Source organism: Neltuma alba, unplaced genomic scaffold (assembly GCF_004799145.2).
Source record: "Neltuma alba isolate B1F8T4 unplaced genomic scaffold, ASM479914v2 tig00011756_pilon, whole genome shotgun sequence".
Taxonomy (NCBI): Eukaryota; Viridiplantae; Streptophyta; class Magnoliopsida; order Fabales; family Fabaceae; genus Neltuma; species Neltuma alba.
Genome location: NW_021636384.1, coordinates 355,762 through 362,534, shown reverse-complemented (window position 1 = coordinate 362,534; position 6,773 = coordinate 355,762). Strand labels below are relative to the sequence as shown.

At 33.2% G+C, this 6,773-nt stretch overlaps 1 pseudogene; it reads right to left on the bottom strand.

Annotated features, from left to right (window-relative positions):
- Positions 1-2,798: 2,798 nt before the first annotated feature.
- LOC114717602 (probable leucine-rich repeat receptor-like protein kinase At1g35710) lies at positions 2,799-5,861 on the bottom strand (annotated as a pseudogene).
- Between the last annotated feature and the right edge of the window lie 912 nt (positions 5,862-6,773).

The window sequence follows — 6,773 nt, the reverse complement described above, 5'->3', positions numbered from 1 at the left end:
TCCTCGTTCAGGTCATAGTCATGAATGCTAGGAAATGGCTCACTAGCATCATGACCCTCACCACCACGATCCTCGCTGGGTCCTCCTCTCTCAGGATCAACTGGCTCCTTCCCTGGTCGACGAGTCATCCTAATAACAAATAATAATTGTAATGAAAAATATATTTTTCAACTAACAATTATTAAAAATAAATAATTATATCAAATAACAATAATTGAAAAACAGATATTCCTATATTTAATATTTGCTGTCAACTCATTAAAAAAAATATTTTTATTAACTCCATATAAACTAGTCTATTATAAAAAAATTTCTATTAATTGTAATTAAATAAAAATAGTCCATTAAACTCAATATAAAAAATATAATAAGATAAAGAAACTAAAAAATAACAACAAAAATTATTTATAAATAAACTGTTATTCTTACCTGAAAATATAGATGTGGATCTGGATCTGGATATGCTTCGTGGAGAGAATTCGGCAGAGTTTCGCTTCAAAATTTGCCAAACAGCGAAAATGACGTGGTGGGGGGTATATATAGGCAGCGATTTACTAGCGGTTCTTTTAAACTGCTAGAAAATGCTAGCGGTTTTCTTTTCTAGTGGTTTTCCAGAAAATTGCTAGAAATTTCTAGCGGTTTGCCACCACAACCACCTGTATGCAGCCACGTGTCACACGTCCTCGGGAAAAATAAAAACTTTCTAGCAGTTTTGGTGAAAACCGCTAGAAACTTCATTGAAAATACTAGCGGTTACAAAACCGCTAGAAAATACAATGACGGTTTGTATTCTCTAGCGCTTCCAGTAAAAAACCGCTAGAAATTAAACACTGCAAAAGTAGCGCCAACTTCATGCCGAAATGCGCCAACAATTGTGGCAGTTAGTTTCTAGCAGTTGGACTATTTGCATTAGAAAATTCTTTTACATTACTAGTGGTTCTCTAACCGCTAAAAATTGCAAAGACTATTTGCATTTTCCAATGGTTACAACAGTGTAACCACTAGAAATGTGGCGCCATCTTCCTGCCAAAACACGCCAACAGTTGTGGCAGTTATTTTCTAGCATTTTAGTAAACCGCTAGAAAATTATGGGGCCCACTGTTTTATGGGGTTAAAGCAGTACTATTTTCTTGCGGTTTGTGCGAAAACCGCTAGAAATGAACCGTTGGTAAAATGCCTTTTTTTTTTCCTTGTAGTGAGCCTTGATACAAAGCAAGACTTATTGAGGGATTTAACTGATATCTTCATTTTAAGGGCAGTAAAAAATAGGGACACTTTCTTTTTGGCACCTTATTGCCATGGGTAAGTATACTAAATTTTCTTAAATTTTTTTCTATTTTATAATACTTTCTAATTATTCTTATTGTCTTTATTGTATTTAGGGGACATTGGATGCTGATTGTGGTTAATCTCTTTAAGCCAAAAATTTGGTTTTTTGATTTTCTTAATATTTGACCAATTGACCATTTATATAATGACTGTTTAATAGGTATCTTGAACGTATTTATTACATTGAATTTAATTTCTTTTTTATCTAATTTTTGACAATCACTAACATTTAATTTCATTGTATTCTCAAAGCTCTGTGGCTATTCTACACGGATCAAGGCTTAGCATGCCCCCTAGTCAAAGTTGGCCTATTCGATTCCGTATTCCCATAGAAAAAAGTAAAGGCATTCATCACCATTAACTATTCAACTAAATATAGTTTATCATTATATCATCATTAATATATTTGCCTTTCCCTTTCTTTATAGTGCCCATTGTAACTAGACAAGAGCTCGGATTGTGGATATTGTGTCATGAAGTTCACGAAAGAGATACTTACGCACAATGCTGACATAATCCCTACTAAGGTAACATGTATTTATTCAAAATTCAATTTATACTTATGTTAATTATATATTTATACCTAACATCATCAATTTCTTTGTTTCTTGCATACAGTACTTTATGTATTCATATTGCATGCAATATTCATCCAGTCATGTTGAAGAAATTGTGGAAGAGTTTGTAATGGTATTATACCATCAGTGGGCACAGAATAGATAGATAAGAAGATTGGTATTTATCTTCTTCTTCTTCTTTTTTGTTATATTTGTCATTGTTCAATGTCTTGTGCTTTTGGTTTTGATACTTGGACAATTTTGCTATAATTTTTGTAAATAGCAAATTTTGGTTTTGGTTTAGTACTTGACAAATTTTGTTTTACTTTCTCTTGTCCAAGTTTCTTTTTATATACATTGTATGACTTTTGATTTCTTAAAATATAATGTCAATTTCTATTTTTAATTTCCTGGCTGGGTAGATTTATATATGCTTTTTGTTTTGTTGCTCCCTTTTGTTTTCAAAACATAGGCGGGCTGCTAAAAAAGTAGCAAGCAACCACCTTATTTTTTGTCTACAATATTTGATAGTTATTTGATATAACCATCAAGTATTGTAGGTATATTTATGGTTATATCTAATAATTGTCACATATACAATATACTTGACAGTTATAGCAAATAACTATCGAGTATATTGAACACATACTTGATGGTTATTGATCAAAACCGTCAAGTATGTTTATACTTGACGGTTTTGATAATAACCATCAAGTATTTGGCCGTAATATTTGACGGTTTTTAGTTAAAACCGTCAAGTATTGTATCAAATATTTGACAGTTATTTACCGTCAAATATTACCTAAACAAATATTTGACACCTCCATATTTCACGGTTATAAACCATCAAGTATAGCCAAAAATAACTGTCAAGTATTTATATTTTTATAGTAGTGATATTTTACACGTGAGTAGAATAGGAAAACACTTAAGTATGAAGACAATAACACATCACACATCACACATCATCACATCGTGATGATTTTATTTTTAGTTGAGATCTCCAACATAACCTATATGAAGCCATGGATGGAACCAGAAATATGTGATTTTGGCATGGCTAGCTCCTTACATACTTACTCCATGGTTGGGCGAGCACGTGGATTTTCATTTAAGCAAGTGGAAGCTATTCTTGCAATCAACATCACCTTCTCAGCCACTGAGCCTCAAGGATAAGGTAGCCTTTGGTCTAATACTTCCTTCAAATCCAAATCATGAGCAATTATTGTTGCTGCTGTACTAGAAGATGCTGATGAGAAACACAACATTATGAGATCTCTTGGATGCTTTCCCATAATTATTTCCAAAGCCAACACTCCAAAGATATAAACATCACATTTCTCTGTCACTGCTATTGTGTAAGCAAGTTCTCTAACAAAACCAAAAAGATTATCATGAAAAAACATTATGAATGATAAATTTTTAATTGTTAAAAAATGGAAACATGAAACATAACACCATGCAAACTCAAAAGTAATGAAAATCACATAACATAAAAGATCCTTAACCTGGGACAGCATAGCCAAATGTACCAGCAAATGAGGTCTAATTGTTAGAATCTTGATACAAAAGCATGGTTGTCCTGAAGTCAAAGATATGAGCCTCATAATCTAAGTCTAAAATAACGTTTTTGCGTGATATGTCATGATGAACTATCAGAGGTGAGTATCCATAGTGAAGATAGTATGATGCATTAGCCATGCCTTTAACAACTTTGATTCTTTTACTCCAATCCAATGCAATTGCTTGTGTCTCTTCACTTAGTATCTTGTCCAAGCTGTCTCCTTCCAAGAATTCATAAACCAAAAAGGAGACCTTTGAATGCCAGCAAAACCCATATAGCTTGAAGATATTATAATGCCCAGTTTCTGTTAAGGTTCTAATCTCACTCATAAAAGCTTTCTGATGACACATATCAGTGTCTGGTACTGAATGAAGCTTCTTCACTGTCATAACTTGACCTATGGACAATTCTGTATTGTAGACACTTCCAGATACTCCTTCCCCAATGAGATATTTTTCATCAAACTCCTCTCTGGCTTCAATAATGTTTTTATATACTAATTTCCCATCATAACTCCATATAGCAAACAAATTTTGAGTTTGCACTTCTGTTTCTTGACTTTTTGTTTTTCTTGCTTTGCGATGGCAAATAACATATGAAATCCAAACGAAAATGTTGCTAGCATCACAACTCCTAAACTAAAGGATACAACATAGATCAACACTTCCCTACTCTTGGAATGGCTTGAGTCAAAATTTGTTGTAGGGTAAATTGGTAAGCCAGATAGATCACCACGTAAGCCTTTATTGCCTGTTAATCTTTCCATTGTAGGTATAGGAAAGGCTAAAATATTTGGAAGTGGGCTATCTAATTGATTGTTTGATATGTCAATCATAGCCAAGCTATTCATATCAATAAAAAGTGAAGGAATAGTTCCTGAGAAATTGTTGTGTGAGAGATTCAACATTTCCAATCAATGTAGCTATCCAAGCATTGCTGGGATTCCCCCAGTAAATAAATTTCCACTAAGATCAAGAGACTAAAGTTGTTGTAATTGATCAAAACTAATGGGAATGCTAAAGAACTTGTTTTAACTTATGTTTTAATTCCCATAATTTGGTCAACCCTCCTAGTTGTTCTGGAATTAAGCCACTTAAGTGGTTGTTAGCTAGACTCAATTGTTCAAGGTTAGTCAACAATCCTATATCAATAGGAATGTTTCTTGAAAGTTGATTATTGCTCAACATAACTTCAATCTTTAATGATAAGTGACTTAATTCCTTTGGAATACTTCCTATCAAGTGATTCGATGAAAAATCAAGACTCTGTAACTTAGTTGCCTCAGTTAGTTCTAATGGTATTCCCCCGGATAAGTTATTATTTGAGATCTCGAGGGTTGAAAGGTTACGGTACTACCCCCATGTAGGTGACAAGTGGCCATAAAATGTATTTTTACTCAAATCAATGTAGTTTAAGTGTGGGTATAAGCCAAAAGCATCTGTGATATTTCCTGTCAATTGATTACCTTCAAACCTAACTCCGATAAAGTTAGACCAGTTCTTCAAACTTTTGGGAATTGGACCAGTGAAATGATTCCTATGTGCAGTGATGTTAGCCAGTAATCCTTCCACGTAGATATCTTGAGGGAAATGACCTTTGAAATCATTTTCTCTAATATGCAAGGATCCTAATTTCCTCAAGTTATTCATTTTTGATGGAAGGTTGCCACTAAGTTTGTTTCCACACAAATTTAGATATGTGAGCTCTGTCAAATTTCCAATACTAGAAGGAACAAATCCTAAAAGAGTGTTTCATCCCAATGATAGCATGGAGAGCCTTGTCAAGTTTCCAATGCTAGAAGGAATATATCTAGAAAGTTTATTTTGATAAACAAAGAAGTTGCTTAAATTAGCCAAGTTCCAAATAGAGGATGGGATTGAACCTGATATATTATTCTCTAACAAATGCAATGTCTTCATAGAGTAGAGTTTCCCTACTTCCCATGGAATTGGTCCTGAGATTTGATTGGAGAAAAGGTAAATATGGTGCAAATTGGTCATATTTCCTACAATGGTAAGAATGTTACGAGAGAGATTGTTTCTTGACTAGTCAAGTTCAACTACTTACTTTAACATCCCAATTTCACTAGGAATGGAACCAATAAGTTGATTACCTCCAAGTACTAAGAATTGGAGATTAGGGAAAGATGTGAAATTGAGACTATCAAGCGCACCTCTTAATCCAAAATTTGGAAGAGATATACTGGAAATTGAGTTGAGCTCATTGCATGAGATTCCAACCCATTTGCAAGTACGACTGCTATTATCCTTCCATAATGATAACACAGTTTGGTTGTGGTTGTCAAGGCGGGCTTTCCACTTTAGCAAAGCATTTGCTTCACTATTTAGTGAAGTCGTGAAAGAGGAAACAGGGGATGGTGACAACAATGTTAAATAGCCAACTACCAGCATCCACCAAAGTGTTAGGTTCTTAGGAAATTGAGGTTTTTTGAAGAGGAATCCTATGGCTATGAAGGAAATTTCAGACAAAATGAGAATGCTATAGTAAATGCAATGGATGTTAAGAGAGATATATATAAGCATATGAACTAGCAGTCATTTATTGACGATGTGATTTGACATTTCTGATACTTATACGTTTATGCATGTGCTTGTGCCATTGTATATAGACTAGCTGAATGAAGACTTTTATATGATAGTTATTTAGGTAGTATTAAGGGAATTATATTTTACTTGATCAATTTTATTATTATAAAAATTTAATAGATGTTTAAAAATTTATATTTTCAATAAATGTTAGTAGAAGACATAAAGAATTATATAATCTTAAGAATTAAAAAAATAGTTGTGCAGTTTAAATAAAAAAGATTTACGCCATGCATGTTATCATAATTTAATTTAAATTTTCAGATATAATTATAGACCCGATAAACTCATCATCTTTCATCAGAAAATTTAGAGGTAGGGCCTCTGGGAGAGGCTAGGAGAGGACATTAGATGAGAAAAATAGATAATTCTTAAAATTCTTCTTAGATTAACTCAGTTGACTTTTTGTCTAGTAAGGGACTTGTTGATGAAAAATTGAGAGAAAAAGGGAATAGAAGAAAGTTTATGTCATTGTAGCTGCTCAAGGTGTAATTTTTCCACCTTCTATAGAAATCCTTGATAATACACAAGGAACCTAGATGGTTCAAATGGTCAAATGGATATCTAGGAGAATTGAATCTGGATGGAAACGGAGAAGGCCTAGTTCCTTACTTCCCACATACTTCATCCTATAGTTTGTTAGGTCTATACTTATCTCAAAATTTAAATTAAATTGTGACAACATGATGTAAATGTTTTTTTATGTGAATTGCACAG